Raw genomic sequence first — 17,095 nt, 5'->3', positions numbered from 1 at the left:
GGTACCTAGTAGTTGGGATTGCTTTAGGTCTGAGCTAGACAAAAAATATTGTGACGTTTTGCTACTAGCAGTGGTGAAAGATCCACCGGACTCCTAATATGAGTCCGGCTGTATTGATGAGCAGAGCGCCCTCCCCACCCCCTCATGGCCGTGATTGACAAGCAGCTATTTATATATTTTTTGTCTAGCACTTGCCTAAAGGGAATAATCCCAATTATAGTAATTTAGTAGGTAAGTGATCACAAAAGCACACTGAACCTTTTTTTGTCATTGAGCAATCAATAATCAGAGAGAAGAATAAATGTGGCATGGCTTATTAGGGAGGTATCCTTCTTTAACGGGGGTTTCCAGAATTCTAGCTCTTTTTTTTATAAGGCCCCCTAGCATGTGGTTCCTAATCATAGAGTCATACTCATCTGCTCCCCACCACTTCTGTGCCCCGGCTCCGTTTGGCAATCTTCCGGTCTCTGTCTCCCAAGGTATGGCCAGGGTCACATGTGCCACTATAGCCAAAAACTGCTAAGAGGCAAGTCACTGCTTGGTTACATGCCTTTTGGGGACACGTCCTCGCTGAGGCTAGTCGTTGGCAGCAATGGTGCACATGCCCCGTCCATATACCACGGCCAGAAGGAGCCCAGGGATTGGAAGATCCCCAACCGCAGCCAGGATGCGGGGAGCAAGTGAGTATGATTCTTTCATTAGTTACTAAATGGCCGGTGAGTCAATAGGACCAAACCCTAGAAAATCCCTTTATAATATTGTTTTTTAAAATACAAGTCATGCTGCTGCTCTATGACCACAGCTGAACTAGGCCTTAAAGATAAACCTACATATTAACCGCTTACCGAGGAACAGACTAGAAGTAAATCCAGATCTGCAGACACCAGATGGGCCGTTGAAAAGCTTTCTTGCTAATCACCTGCAGGAAGTAACTGGACGGCCTTATGGGAAGTAAAATACGATGGAATCCCTATATGATCTATATACTAATCATATCTATATAAAACCTGGACCCCTTAAGTACCATTGACCACATTAAATTAATATTGGCACAACCTGACACTTTTGGCAGGACTGGTCGACTATCTAATGTGCATGAGAGAGCCTGAGTTTCCCCCCCCAATGGCGGGTGTTTCGGGAAAGAAGGATCAGGCTGCTGGATTTGAGCATGCCCGATCCTTTTATTCTCAGGGATAATGAGCTTCCAGAGATGTCTGTCTGGAAGCGTCTTATTCCACTCTTTCCATTCAGAACATATGCTTGCTTGGCCAAACCAAGCATGCATGTGTATAAAGGAGGTCGAGAGAAACAGGTGTTGGCCAAATACTCAACAGCTGTCTAAGGTGTATGGTAAGCTTAAGATTGCCATAGGTTTCTAGTGGTCAGTTCTGCTCAGCTTTGGACTAGCCCACAAGAGTATAAGAGGATCCTTCGGTGGGACCAGGCTCTGATACCATAGTGGGCCCCAAAGGTCCAGGGACCTAGTGGTCAATTCTGCTCAGCGTTGGACTATCCCACCAGAGTACCAGAGGATCCTTCGGTGGGACCAGGCTCTAATACCATAGTGGACCCCAAAGGTCCAAGGACCTAGTGGTCAGTTCTTCTCAGCGTTGGACTATCCCACCAGAGTACCAGAGGATCCTTTGGTGGGACCAGGCTCTAATACCATAGTGGGCCCCCAAGGTCCAAGGACCTAGTGGTCAGTTCTTCTCAGCGTTGGACTATCCCACCAGAGTGCCAAAGGAAATCAGAGGGGGGTCGCCAATCGGACACTTCTCCCCATGCCTAGCGTTATTTAAACACGTTTTCTTTTAAACACTGCAGTGTCAGCGTAATTCATTATAATCAGAGAGACCAGTGATTGGCTGCAGTGGTCATGTGTTGTCAATGTGACATCGTCACTACAGCCGGTTAAAAGTACCAGAGCGTTGATGCTAGATCTACTAGATAAGTACTGCTGCGTTTTTAATATTAGCCAATTTTCCAGCACTGGCTATTTTTTTATTTAATTTTTTTGCTGAAACTGGTAACCCCTTTTACTTTCCTGGTTTCTGCATATGAATGTAGTTATGATGCGCATTTTCCAGTGATTTTTGTTTAGATAGTCCCAATTGTTATCATGGATCCTACTGGACAACAGGCCTTCTCTCACAGATTTTCCACTCTTGATGCAACATCCCATTACCCTCTGGGAAAAAGTATTTATTGCCAATGGCATGCCAAGCTGAAGAGAAAACCTTCAAAATTCTAACTCGCTGGTATAGATGCCCAGAGATTTTACACCAAATTTCCCCAACGCTCTGCGACGTCTGCTGACATTACAACGTGGAGGTTAGCCACTTAAGGACCACAGGTTTATACCCCCCTAAAGACCAGGCCCTTTTTTACAAATCGGCACTACGCTACTTTCACCGTTTATTGCTCGGTCATGCAACTTACCACCCAAATGAATTTTACCTCCTTTTCTTCTCACTAATAGAGCTTTCATTTGGTGGTATTTCATTGCTGCTGACATTTTTACTTTTTTTGTTATTAATCGAAATTTAACGATTTTTTTGCAAAAAAATGACATTTTTCACTTTCACTTGTAAAATTTTGCAAAAAAAACGACATCCATATATAAATTTTGCTCTAAATTTATTGTTCTACATGTCTTTGATAAAAAAAAAATGTTTGGGTAAAAAAAAAATGGTTTGGGTAAAAGTTATAGCGTTTACAAACTAGGGTACAAAAATGTGAATTTCCGCTTTTTGAAGCAGCTCTGACTTTCTGAGCACCTGTCATGTTTCCTGAGGTTCTACAATGGCCAGACAGTACAAACACCCCACAAATGACCCCATTTCGGAAAGTACACACCCTAAGGTATTCGCTGATGGGCATAGTGAGTTCATAGAACTTTTTATTTTTTGTCACAAGTTAGCGGAAAATGATTTTTTTTTTTTTTTTTCTTACAAAGTCTCATATTCCACTAACTTGTGACAAAAAATAAAAACTTCTATGAACTCACTATGCCCATCACGAAATACCTTGGGGTCTCTTCTTTCCAAAATGGGGTCACTTGTGGGGTAGTTATACTGCCCTGGCATTCTAGGGGCCCAAATGTGTGGTAAGGAGTTTGAAATCAAATTCTGTAAAAAATGACCTGTGAAATCCGAAAGGTGCTCTTTGGAATATGGGCCCCTTTGCCCACCTAGGCTGCAAAAAAGTGTCACACATCTGGTATCTCTGTATTCAGGAGAAGTTGAGGAATGTGTTTTGGGGTGTCTTTTTACATATACCCATGCTGGGTGAGATAAATATCTTGGTCAAATGCCAACTTTGTATAAAAAAATGGGAAAAGTTGTCTTTTGCCAAGATATTTCTCTCACCCAGCATGGGTATATGTAAAATGACACCCCAAAACACATTCCCCACCTTCTCCTGAGTACGGCAATACCAGATGTGTGACACTTTTTTGCAGCCTAGGTGGGCAAAGGGGCCCATATTCCAAAGAGCACCTTTCGGATTTCACAGGTCATTTTTTACAGAATTTGATTTCAAACTCCTTACCACACATTCGGGCCCCTAGAATGCCAGGGCAGTATAACTACCCCACAAGTGACCCCATTTTGGAAAGAAGACACCCCAAGGTATTCCGTGAGGGGCATGGCAAGTTCCTAGAATTTTTTATTTTTTGTCACAAGTTAGTGGAAAATTATGATTTTTTTTTTTTTTTTTTTTTTTTCATACAAAGTCTCATATTCCACTAACTTGTGACAAAAAATAAAAACTTCCATGAACTCACTATGCCCATCAGCGAATACCTTGGGGTCTCTTCTTTCCAAAATGGGGTCACTTGTGGGGTAGTTAGACTGCCCTGGCATTCTAGGGGCCCGAATGTGTGGTAAGGAGTTTGAAATCAAATTCTGTAAAAAATGACCTGTGAAATCCGAAAGGTGCTCTTTGGAATATGGGCCCCTTTGCCCACCTAGGCTGCAAAAAAGTGTCACACATCTGGTATCTCTGTATTCAGGAGAAGTTGAGGAATGTGTTTTGGGGTGTCTTTTCACATATACCCATGCTGGGTGAGATAAATATCTTGGTCAAATGCCAACTTTGTATAAAAAAATGGGAAAAGTTGTCTTTTGCCAAGATATTTCTCTCACCCAGCAGGGGTATATGTAAAATGACACCCCAAAACACATTCCCCACCTTCTCCTGAGTACGGAGATACCAGATGTGTGACACTTTTTTGCAGCCTAGGTGGGCAAAGGGGCCCATATTCCAAAGAGCACCTTTCGGATTTCACAGGTCATTTTTTACAGAATTTGATTTCAAACTCCTTACCACACATTTGGGCCCCTAGAATGCCAGGGCAGTATAACTACCCCACAAGTGACCCCATTTTGGAAAGAAGAGACCCCAAGGTATTCGCTGATGGGCATAGTGAGTTCATGGAAGTTTTTATTTTTTGTCACAAGTTAGTGGAATATGAGACTTTGTATGAAAAAAAATAAAAAAAAATAAATCAGCATTTTCCACTAACTTGTGACAAAAAATAAAAAATTCTAGGAACTCGCCATGCCCCTCACGGAATACCTTGGGGTGTCTTCTTTCCAAAATGGGGTCACTTGTGGGGTAGTTATACTGCCCTGGCATTTTCCAGGGGCCCTAATGTGTGGTAAGTAGGTAAATGACCTGTGAAATCCTAAAGGTGCTCTTTGGAATATGGGCCCCTTTGCCCACCTAGGCTGCAAAAAAGTGTCACACATGTGGTATCGCCGTATTCAGGAGAAGTTGGGGAATGTGTTTTGGGGTGTCATTTTACATATACCCTTGCTGGGTGAGAGAAATATCTTGGCAAAAGACAACTTTTCCCATTTTTTTATACAAAGTTGGCATTTGACCAAGATATTTCTCTCACCCAGCATGGGTATATGTAAAATGACACCCCAAAACACATTCCCCAACTTCTCCTGAGTACGGCGATACCAGATGTGTGACACTTTTTTGCAGCCTAGATGCGCAAAGGTGCCCAAATTCCTTTTAGGAGGGCATTTTTAGACATTTGGATACCAGACTTCTTCTCACGCTTTGGGGCCCCTAGAATGCCAGGGCAGTATAAATACCCCACATGTGACCCCATTTTGGAAAGAAGACACCCCAAGGTATTCAATGAGGGGCATGGCGAGTTCATAGAAATTTTTTTTTTTGGCACAAGTTAGCGGAAATTGATATTTTTAATTTTTTTCTCACAAAGTCTCCCGTTCCGCTAACTTGGGACAAAAATTTCAATCTTTCATGGACTCAATATGCCCCTCACGGAATACCTGGGGGTGTCTTCTTTCCGAAATGGGGTCACATGTGGGGTATTTATACTGCCCTGGCATTCTAGGGGCCCTAAAGCGTGAGAAGAAGTCTGGAATATAAATGTCTAAAAAATTTTACGCATTTGGTTTCCGTGAGGGGTATGGGGAGTTCATGTGAGATTTTATTTTTTGACACAAGTTAGTGGAATATGAGACTTTGTAAGAAAAAAAATAAATAATAATTCCGCTAACTTGGGCCAAAAAAATGTCTGAATGGAGCCTTACAGGGGGGTGATCAATGACAGGGGGGTGATCAATGACAGGGGGGGTGATCAATGACAGGGGGTTGATCAATGACAGGGGGGTGATCAGGGAGTCTATATGGGGTGATCACCACAGTCATTGATCACGCCCGTGTAAGGCTTCATTCAGACGTCCGTATGCGTTTTGCGGATCCGATCCATCTATCAGTGCATCCGTAAAAATCATGCGGACATCTGAATGGAGCTTTACAGGGGGGTAATCAATGACAGGGGGGTGATCAGGGAGTCTATATGGGGTGATCACCACAGTCATTGATCATGCCCCTGTAAGGCTTCATTCAGACGTCCGGATGCGTTTTGCGGATCCGATCCATCTATCAGTGGATCCGTAAAAATCATGCAGACGTCTGAATGGAGCTTTACAGGGGGGTAATCAATGACAGGGGGGTGATCAGGGAGTCTATATGGGGTGATCACCACAGTCATTGATCATGCCCCTGTAAGGCTTCATTCAGACGTCCGGATGCGTTTTGCGGATCCGATCCAACTATCAGTGGATCCGTAAAAATCATGCGGACGTCTGAATGGAGCTTTACAGGGGGGTAATCAATGACAGGGGGGTAATCAATGACAGGGGGGTGATCAGGGAGTCTATATGGGGTGATCACCACAGTCATTGATCACGCCCCTGTAAGGCTTCATTCAGACGTCCGGATGCGTTTTGCGGATCCGATCCATCTATCAGTGGATCCGTAAAAATCATGCAGACGTCTGAATGGAGCTTTACAGGGGGGTAATCAATGACAGGGGGGTAATCAATGACAGGGGGGTGATCAGGGAGTCTATATGGGGTGATCACCACAGTCATTGATCACGCCCCTGTAAGGCTTCATTCAGACGCCCGGATGCGTTTTGCGGATCCGATCCATCTATCAGTGCATCCGTAAAAATCATGCGGACATCTGAATGGAGCTTTACAGGGGGGTAATCAATGACAGGGGGGTGATCACCACAGTCATTGATCATGCCCCTGTAAGGCTTCATTCAGACGTCCGGATGCGTTTTGCGGATCCGATCCATCTATCAGTGCATCCGTAAAAATCATGCGGACATCTGAATGGAGCTTTACAGGGGGGTGATCAGGGAGTCTATATGGGGTGATCACCACAGTCATTGATCATGCCCCTGTAAGGCTTCATTCAGACGTCCGGATGCGTTTTGCGGATCCGATCCATCTATCAGTGCATCCGTAAAAATCATGCGGACATCTGAATGGAGCTTTACAGGGGGTTGATCAATGACAGGGGTGTAATCAATGACAGGGGGGTGATCAGGGAGTCTATATGGGGTGATCACCACAGTCATTGATCATGCCCCTGTAAGGCTCCATTCAGACGTCCGTATGCGTTTTGCGGATCCGATCCATCTATCAGTGGATCCGTAAAAATCATGCGGACGTCTGAATGGAGCTTTACAGGGGGGTGATCAATGACAGGGGGGTGATCAGGGAGTCTATATGGGGTGATCACCACAGTCATTGATCACGCCCCTGTAAGGCTTCATTCAGACGTCCGGATGCGTTTTGCGGATCCGATCCATCTATCAGTGGATCCGTAAAAATCATGCGGACGTCTGAATGGAGCTTTACAGGGGGGTGATCAATGACAGGGGGGTAATCAATGACAGGGGGGTGATCAGGGAGTCTATATGGGGTGATCAGGGGCTAATAAGGGGTTAATAAGTGACGGGGGGGGGGTGTAGTGTAGTGTAGTGGTGCTTGGTGCTACTTTACTGAGCTACCTGTGTCCTCTGGTGGTCGATCCAAACAAAGGGGACCACCAGAGGACCAGGTAGCAGGTATATTAGACGCTGTTATCAAAACAGCGTCTAATATACCTGTTAGGGGTTAAAAAAAACACATCTCCAGCCTGCCAGCGAACGATCGCCGCTGGCAGGCTGGAGATCCACTCTCTTACCTTCCGTTCCTGTGAGCGCGCGCGCCTGTGTGCGCGCGTTCACAGGAAATCTCGGCTCACGCGAGATGACGCCTATTGGCGTTAGCGTAGCCTGGGGGAGCCGCCGCAATGACGCCTTTCGGCGTTAGCGTGGCGGCAAGCGGTTAGAGGAGGTCACTTCCCCGATCAGGCATAGGTCCACTTCTCTGATCAGGCTGTGGGTTCAGTTTTTTTTTATATGTAGTTTTTGAAGTTAAAACCAGGAGTGGATTAAAAAAATGTGGAGAAATTGTATCTGCCCTTAATACTTTTTCTCCTGGTATGATCCACACCTGATTTTGGCTTCAAAAACTGCATTAAAAACTGAACGTGTGGCAGGACCCATAGGTGGACTAGTTGACTCATCAGCAATTTTAGCCATTCGTGCCCTCCATACCCCTCTCCATACCCCTCGTTTTCCCCACTTCTCTCCTATTCTTTTCTTCTTACTTTTTCCACACTCATTTATCTCTGTGATGTTGTCTAAAGACTTGAGACATGGATTTTATTTCTCCTAAATTAATCAGAAAATTGTCTATCACTTGTCACTCTGCCCAAGCATAATGACCCATATTTACTAATGCACCCGGTTTTTGTGTAAATTCCACCAAAATGTGGAACGGTTTGGTGCATCTAGGTATAAAGAAATGATCTGCTTCTGCTTAGCAGGAAAGGGGTTTGGATTTGCAGAAAAGGGCATGCCTAATATGCAACATTTTGGGCCAAAATTGCACCACAATTCTGCTTTAAAATTGTCACAACCAGACAGTTGAGAAGCTCTGACAGGAGCTTTCCAGATCCTCCTCCTTGAGTTTCTTTGTTTTGGTTAAGTTCCTCATCTCGTTAGTCTATCTCAGCTGTCATGCAGTTGGACTGATTGCTTCCCTTTAAGTTCCTCCCCATGATGCATTAGGTTGCGGCTTATACAACTTCCTGGAGTGTGTGTGCATGCTGTTTCTATTCCTCAGTCCTCTGCAAGATAAGTGCTGTTCCTTTATTTGTGATCTTCTCTCCGCTTCTGGTTTTCGCATGGACCCCGAGAAGGTCCGCGCTGTGCTTGAGTGGGAGCTTCCTGAGAATCAGAAGGCGCTGATGCGTTTTTTGGGCTTTGCCAATTATTACAGGAAATTTATTTTAAATTATTCCTCTGTTGTTAAACCACTCACTGATATGACCAGAAAGGGGGTAGATTTTTCTTCCTGGTCGGTAGAGGCGCGTAAGGCCTTTTCTAATATCAAGGAGAGTTTTGCTTCCGCTCCCATCCTGGTACAACCTGATATTTCGTTACCCTTCATAGTTGAGGTTGATGCTTCTGAGGTAGGGGTGGGTGCGGTCTTGTCTCAGGGTTCCTCTCCTGCCAAATGGCAACCATGTGCCTTTTTCTCGAAGAAACTCTCCTCCGCAGAGAGAAATTATGATGTGGGAGATAGGGAATTGTTGGCCATCAAGTTGGCTTTTGAGGAATGGCGCCATTGGCTAGAGGGAGCCAGACACCCTATTACCGTGTTTACTGACCATAAAAATCTGGCCTACTTGGAGTCAGCCAAGCGTCTGAACCCGAGACAGGCCAGATGGTCTTTGTTCTTTTCAAGGTTTAATTTTGTTGTCACGTTCCGCCCTGGGGTTAAGAATGTGAAGGCAGATGCCCTGTCACATTGTTTTCCGGGAGGTGGGAATTTTGAAGACCCGGGTCCCATTTTGGCTGAAGGTGTGGTGGTCTCTGCTCTTTTTCCTGAATTGGAGGCAGAGGTGCAGGCAGCCCAGTCAGAGGCTCCTGATCTTTGTCCTCCTGGGAGGTTGTTTGTGCCTCTCGCTTTGAGACACAAGATTTTTAAGGAACACCACGATACGGTCCTTGCTGGGCACCCGGGGGCAAGAGCCACACTGGATCTCATCGCTCGGAGATTCTGGTGGCATGCACTTCGTAAGTCGGTTGAGAGTTTTGTGGCAGCTTGCGAGACTTGCGCTCGTGCCAAGGTCCCTCATTCACGGCCATCAGGTCCTCTCCTTCCCTTACCCATTCCTTCCCGTCCTTGGACACATCTGTCCATGGACTTCATAACGGACTTGCCTCGTTCCTCGGGGAAGACTGTGATTCTGGTGGTGGTGGACCGTTTTAGCAAAATGGTGCATTTCATCCCTTTTCCTGGTTTGCCCAATGCTAAGACGCTGGCGCAGGCATTTATTAACCACATGGTCAAATTGCATGGTATTCCTTCAGACATAGTCTCTGATAGGGGCACGCAGTTTGTTTCCAGATTCTGGAAGGCTTTCTGTTCTCGCTTGGGGGTTCGGTTGTCATTCTCTTCTGCTTTCCACCCGCAGTCGAATGGCCAGACAGAGCGCGTCAATCAGAATCTGGAGACATATCTGCGCTGTTTTGTGGCGGAGAATCAGGAGGATTGGTGTTCTTTTTTGTCCCTTGCAGAGTTTGCTTTAAATAACCGTCGTCAGGAGTCCTCTGATAAGTCACCATTTTTTGGTGCATATGGGTTTCATCCGCAGTTTGGGACTTTCTCGGGAGAGGGGTCTTCTGGTTTACCTGATGAGGACAGATTCTCCTCGTCTTTGTCATCTATTTGGCAAAAGATTCAGGATAATCTAAAGAGCATGAGTGAGAGATATAAGCGTGTGGCAGATAAGAGACGTGTGCCTGGTCCGGACCTGAATGTTGGTGATCTGGTGTGGTTGTCTACAAAGAATATCAAATTGAAGGTTCCCTCCTGGAAGTTGGGTCCTAGGTTTATTGGGCCTTACAAGATCCTGTCTGTCATCAATCCTGTTGCCTACCGTCTTGATCTTCCTCAGACTTGGAAGATCCATAATGTTTTTCATAAGTCCTTATTGAAACCTTATGTTCAACCTATTGTCCCCTTAGCCTTTGCCTCCTCCTCCGATTATGGTTGATGGAAATCTTGAATTTCAGGTCTCTAGGATTGTGGATTCTCGTCTTGTCCGCGGTTCCCTCCAGTACCTCGTTCATTGGGAGGGTTATGGTCCTGAGGAGAGGATGTGGGTCCCAGTGACGGACATTAAGGCCACTCGTCTCATCAGGGCTTTCCATAGGTCCCATCCTGAGAAGGTGGGCCCTGAGTGTCCGGAGTCCACTCGTAGAGGAAGGGGTACTGTCACAACCAGACAGTTGAGAAGCTCTGACAGGAGCTTTCCAGATCCTCCTCCTTGAGTTTCTTTGTTTTGGTTAAGTTCCTCATCTCGTTAGTCTATCTCAGCTGTCATGCAGTTGGACTGATTGCTTCCCTTTAAGTTCCTCCCCATGATGCATTAGGTTGCGGCTTATACAACTTCCTGGAGTGTGTGTGCATGCTGTTTCTATTCCTCAGTCCTCTGCAAGATAAGTGCTGTTCCTTTATTTGTGATTTTCTGTCTGCTGGATTTTCAGATGACCCTGACTCCCTCCGTGTCTTGTGTAAGGAGCCGGTGGTCGTGTCCCCTCACTATTGTAGGGTCTTCAGGTATTAGATAGCCGAGGTACGTGGATATGCGCCCATCCACCTTTGGGGTGTTCGCATAGGCTGAGCAATTAGGGAGAGTGGCAGGACTCATGTAGGGGTCTCCCTTTTGTTCCTTAGTTGTGGATCCAGTGAGTCATTAATTGTATTGCACTGTCTTGTTTCCTGTACACCATCCGTGACAAAAATACTGTCTCAAAGTAAGAGTCCATTCGCATGTCCGTAGTGTATTGCGGAACGGATGCGGAGCCATTTGCGGACGTGTGAATGGACCCTAAGCCAACCGATAGTTGGTATAGAGCTAGAGAAAAGTTTCTGTCTCAGATTTATCATCCAGCCTGAGCCCTTGTGATAAATCTGGTGCAGGTCTAAGGTTACGCCATCTACAGGATTTGTAAATCCGCCCCAATGTGTATGACTCTAGGACAGGGGTCAGCAAACCTTCGGAAACTCCAGCTTTTGTGAAACTACAATTCCCAGCATGCGCCATTCATTTCTGTGAGAGTTCCGAGAAGAGCAGAGCAAGGATGCATGCTGGGAGTTGTAGTTTCACAACAGCTGGAACTGCCGGAGGTTGCTTACCCCTGCTCCAGGTGATGTCTCATAAACTATTTCAGAGATACTTAGAACGACATGTTTCTCTTTTTGTATGTAAAAAGGAAAAAATTGCTATAAAGGGGTCGTCTCACTTCAGCAAATAGCATTTCTTTCGTAGAGAAAGTTACTACAAGGCACTTACTAATGTACTGTGATTGTCCATATTGCTTCCTTCGCTGGCTGGATTCACTTTTCTATCACAATGCTCGTTTCCATGGTTATGACCATCCTGCAATCCAGCAGCGGCGGTCATGCTTGCACACTATAGGAAAAAGCATCAGCCTATGTGTGATTCCACAGTCTCTGCCACCAGAGAGGCCGGCACTTTTTCCTATAATGTGCAAGCACGGCCACCGCTCCTTGATCGCAGGGTGGTCATAACCATGGAAACAAGCAATGTGATAGAAAAGTGAATCCAGCCAGCGAAGGAAGCAATATGGACAATCACAATACATTAGCAAGTGCCTTGTATTAACTTTCTCTACATGATGAATGCCACTTGCTGAAGTGAGACAACCCCTTTAAGAAGGTTGTACATTTAGCCAACTTTTGGCCAATAACAAGCAATACATCATAACGCCCCCTAGAGGTCTGCTCTATGTAGGTATATCCGTATTTCCATAAGAATAGAGACACTTCTGCACTTCTTTGACGCTTTCAAAGAATCTACGGCAGAAAACTCAAGGCGGATTTCCGTCAAGGTTGTGCTAGAGTATCCGCATGTGAATACGACCTACAGAGCTAATCTGCAGCTTTTCCTTGCAGAATTCACCGTTACAGTAGCTGCAGAATTTCATGGATCGCCTGCGAAATCCTGACAGTGTGAACAGAGCCATTACTCTTCTGCGCCTGCACAGGACGTAATCCTGAGCGACTTCGCGCACTGAGGTCGCGTGGCAACAAGTTGAGCAAGTGCGTGACTCCTTTTAAGAAGATTTTAAACCACATAGGACCAACCGCAAACCACGTCTGACCACAACACCGTGGTCCGCTAAGGACCGTCACATAGGACTGGCGACAAATACAAACGCTAGGACTCAAGAAGACTATTCTACATCATGTAGTATATGGATTCTAACCCTGCATGGATTTCATCGCTACCCTCAGACAATGGGTTGGGTGCTCAGGTTACGGTAGGTGTGATTAACCCCTTGTAGCCCTGGAGACGGGGAGGGAACGGCCTTACAGAACGCAGGTGGCAGCTAGTGTAAACATGAGGCAATTTCCTCAGAGGTTACATACAAGCTGAGACACAAGGAGGAGGGGGAATAAACATAGGAAACAACAGTGCAGGGTATATATATATACACTATAACATTAAAATCATATACAATGTATCAACAAGCAGTCAATGAGTCTATAAAACCTGTTGCAGCATTACAGTCCCAGTCTGTTCATGGCATGCTGAGACTTTTAGTTCCACCACAGCCAGACAGCTACAAGTTGAAGATGAAGAATAGATGAGGACTTAGAACTTCCTTACCTCAGTCTCCTGGGAGGCACCTTCAGGACCCTGGTTCCTTGGAGTCCTCGTTAACTCTTGAATCCCCACTTGTCTCTCTTGGTCTGCCTTCTGCACTCAGCTGCCAGTCCTTCTTATATCCCTGCCAGTCTCTGCCCCAGCTGCCAGTCTCTGCCCCAGCTGCCAGTCTCTGCCCCAGCTGCCAGTCTCTGCCCCAGCTGCCAGTCCTGCCCCAGCTGCCAGTCTCTGCCCCAGCTGCCAGTCCTGCCCCAGCTGTCAGTCCTGCCTGTCCCTGCCCCAGCTGCCAGTCCTGCCTCAGCTGTCAGCCCTGGCCATGTCTTGTCCACAACTTTCCATTCTCTCTGTTTAAATCCCCCTGCAAATAATCAGCTTCAGGTTTAAAAGGACCAGGCACGACTGGGCGTGGCCAGCTGTCATGACGTCAGGAGGGTGTGTCCAAGCCCCAGTTCTGCATCCCAGAGGGAGAGCATGCATTAACCCCTTGATTCCCAAGTACAGTAAATCTTGCTATGATGGCTTAGTGCTGGTAGAAGGCAGTGCATGGGACTGAATGAGAGTGAGAGAAAGCAGAAGGCGATGATTTTATGACATTAGCATGCAATTTCAGTAACATCAGTTCCCTCCCTTAAAGTGGCCATAGATGCATCTAGATGGCTGATGGTACAGATAATTGGGTGTCTATGGTTACAAAACAATTATTAACAATTTTTTATTTGGTCTTGACCATTACAGTCTGTGATCATTTTCTATAGTGATTGCTAAAGATTTTATAGCCTACGGGGGTAATTTCCTATAGACCGTTGTGTTTCATATGTAAAACCTTGCTTGAGGAAGATCCGAATAATTTATTAAGAGGCGCACGTCTCTTAATAAATTTGATGCATCGTCTGCTGTCCGTGCGCCAGAGCTGAAATCTACTCCATCCAGGAGCGGGAGTAGGTTTCTGGAGTAATGTGAACCATTTGTCTACAGGGGTTGTGATAGCAACCAGACTACTAAAAAATAAAAACCGCCCATACAGTGGCGATCTTGGATTTTCAACAAAATTGCTGTGGATTTTAACTTTTGCAAAGCAAAGGGAGAAATCAGCAGCAAATCCACATGAAACTCAGTATGTAAGACGTGGATTCCGTGGCAGATTTGTCCGTGACGTAAAATTATGCCAGGGTCACGCAGGTGTATCATAGACGCATTATGCAAACGTATTTGAGATGAGTATCAAGTTTGAGGACCCGAACTTATAATACCATAGGGATCTCTGATTCTGTAAATTTGCCGTACCCCAGTACGTATATGTATATGGCTTGTAATGTTATGTGTTATTTTCCAATGTTATATACACCCAGCATTACCTGGTGCGGTCGGCAGGTACAGGGTTGACCACCCTGTTCCTTGTCTCTTGGCAGGAGTGGGCTGGTCCTACTTCCTGAAGAGGGAGAGTAGATTAGAGAGTGTGAGTTGGGGAGAAGCAAGTCCATGTGCTTCTTCTCCTTAGGACTCTGAATCCAGACACTAAACAGGTCCCCATGAGATCTGCTACAGCAAGAGAGAAAGAAGGAAAGACAAGAACCTAAAATCTGCTTGTCTAAAACATAGGAGTCAGCAAGGTAACCTGCAACCACAGCTAAACAGACTTTGCTGCTTGTGAGGGACTACAGTTAAGACACCCATCACACGTAAAGGGCTTATCCAACCCCTATAATGACCCCCCCTCTTCCCCCACTCCCCAGCACCCGCTTCGCTCCTGCTCCCCGCATGGCCGACACTGCATCTCCCCTTCGCGTGGATAAAAACATCCGGCGAGTGGGGGGTGCAATACCCCTTTAACCATGTCCTGGCCAGATGTGCCTCTACAGACCTATATCCCGCAGTGGACTCTACAGCCATAAAGCAAAAAGAGATTATTTTCAATTCTTTTACTTCTGCCCTGGTTTCCTGACTCCTACCATACCATACCCTGCCCATTGCCCTACTACACCTATACAGCAACCAACATCAAGGGCACCCCAAACTATTATCAGGCGGAAGCCCCAACTATGGGAGTATCCCGAGAGAAGAAAGAGTGCGTTCTCCTCTTATTGCACCAGCCTGGGGAGCAACCACTGACACATCTTGTAGTCAGAGCCACTACCACTCTCATCCTCTGCTCCGGCTCCTCAAGGGCTCCCTGCAAGGTCAAGTTAGTTAAACCTGTTGTCCGGCTGGTTCACACATCCGCCTCTATTCCTCATTCTGACAAACCTGCCATCATTAGTACCAAAGCAGAACCTGCTTTTATCAATGAGCCATTGATGGCCACATTAGAGTTTGCAGGAGGGCTGGAGAGCGCCCACTGCCATCACGCCATTATAGAGCAGAGACACACAGGACCAACACCAGGTGTCATGGTCTCTGGCGCCATTAGCTACCATGACTGTTCCCATCTGGCAATCATGGAGGGAATATTCCCCAGCCTTCGGTATGTCTGGGACATCATGGAACCAGTCCTACTGCCTTTTGTGACTCAGGAAGGAGACATGGCGTTCCATCATGATAATGTCCGTCCACCCACTGCCCGTACTACACAACATACTCTTCAGTATATTCAGCAGCTCTCCTTGCCAGCTCGATCACCAGATCTTTCCCCCATCAAAAATATCTGGGACTAGATGGGGCGACAGATTTCTCATGCACAATAGCCAACAACCACCTTGGCTGAACTACGAGTCCATGTAGAAAGAGCTTGAAAAGACCAGAGGAGGAGATCCAGCATCTGTAGGACCGTTACATGCCAGAGTGGATGCCTGTACTGGAACAAGGGGAGATGCCAGCCAGTATTAATGTGACCCTGCCTTAACATATACCCTGCTGCAGAGCCCAAAATAAAGGGGGCACCACCTTGGTTGTGTAATCATTGACCAAGCACCACTAGCAGTTTATACTTTGTCAATCTCAGCTTATTCACATTACATTTTCTAGGGGTTCTTTTTACATTTTACAGTAGAGTAATACTTACATAACAAAGCAACACAGTACACAGATAACAGCGCTCAGCTTAAGGCTCCATGCACACAGCCATGTCCTTATTTCGGTCTGCAAAAAACGTATCTGCAAAGTACATGTATGTGTACATGTGCAGTCCGTGTGCTTTCTGTATTTTTCTCACTCCCATGGACTACTGCCATTAAATCTCCATACATAGCTGGTCTCCATAAAGTGTACCTGAAACCTGCATTAATTAATAGTACAGTGTGTGTACATGAGGAATAATTTCTGGTACCTATATGACTTGTATCTAGCATTTTTGGCAGTTTGCATGCTGAATGTCTAGTTGCAGATCTCTCAGACATGGTGTGTGGAGACTAGCTGCCATCCACTGTACACACAGAAAGTAGAGGAGAATCTGCTTCCTAACCTTCTCTTACTCACTCAGAAGTATGCCCCAGAATCATGAAGGACATTACAAAGAGGTACTGGCCTGTGCTTGTGATTTTAGCATGTGTGCTGAGATATAAATCTTTAGTGTCTCTCTTTCAGCACTGTCCAGTGGCGTAACTAGGAATCACTGGGCCCCACAGCAAGTTTTTGAACGCCCCCCCTCCCCAGAAACTTCTTCGCAACTTTCTCTCCTATGGCTAGTCAAACGAGGCCCAGCTGCCGCACGTCCGTTTCCTACAGTGTCACTGTATAATACTGTTGAGGGGGGCTTGACAATAAAATATTTTAGTCCTCCTCCTGGATGGGCCCCTTCTGAGTTGGGGCCCCAAAGCAGATGCTTCCCCTTCTTCCCCTCTAGCTATGCCCCTGGTCCTGTCTTGCTTATGCTGCTGCTCACTCCTCCCCCTCCTCTTTCCATTGACTTGTATTGACATGTCTAATATGATCCCTCAGTGGAGCTGGTCCACCTCCAGATGGAATTCAAAGCATTTTTCAAAATAAACAGCAATTAGAAAGGAAGAGGTGGGGAGAGGTAAACGGATGATAACATGAGAACTAGACATTTCTTACTGATAAAACATAT

General features: G+C 45.9%; 1 protein-coding gene across 1 annotated transcript in view; it reads right to left on the bottom strand.

The window, feature by feature from the left end:
• RAB3B (RAB3B, member RAS oncogene family) overlaps positions 1 to 13,469 on the bottom strand; it is an 89,997-nt gene extending 76,528 nt beyond the window's left edge. Inside the window, exon 1 of the mRNA XM_040408084.1 lies at positions 13,096 to 13,469. The gene's annotated coding sequence lies outside the window, so the exon portion shown is untranslated. The remainder of the gene's footprint in view (positions 1 to 13,095) is intronic.
• Positions 13,470 to 17,095: the final 3,626 nt, after the last annotated feature.

This window comes from Bufo bufo, chromosome 9 (genome assembly GCF_905171765.1).
Source record: "Bufo bufo chromosome 9, aBufBuf1.1, whole genome shotgun sequence".
NCBI classification, from domain to species: Eukaryota; Metazoa; Chordata; class Amphibia; order Anura; family Bufonidae; genus Bufo; species Bufo bufo.
This window is presented reverse-complemented; position numbering and strand designations above follow the sequence as displayed.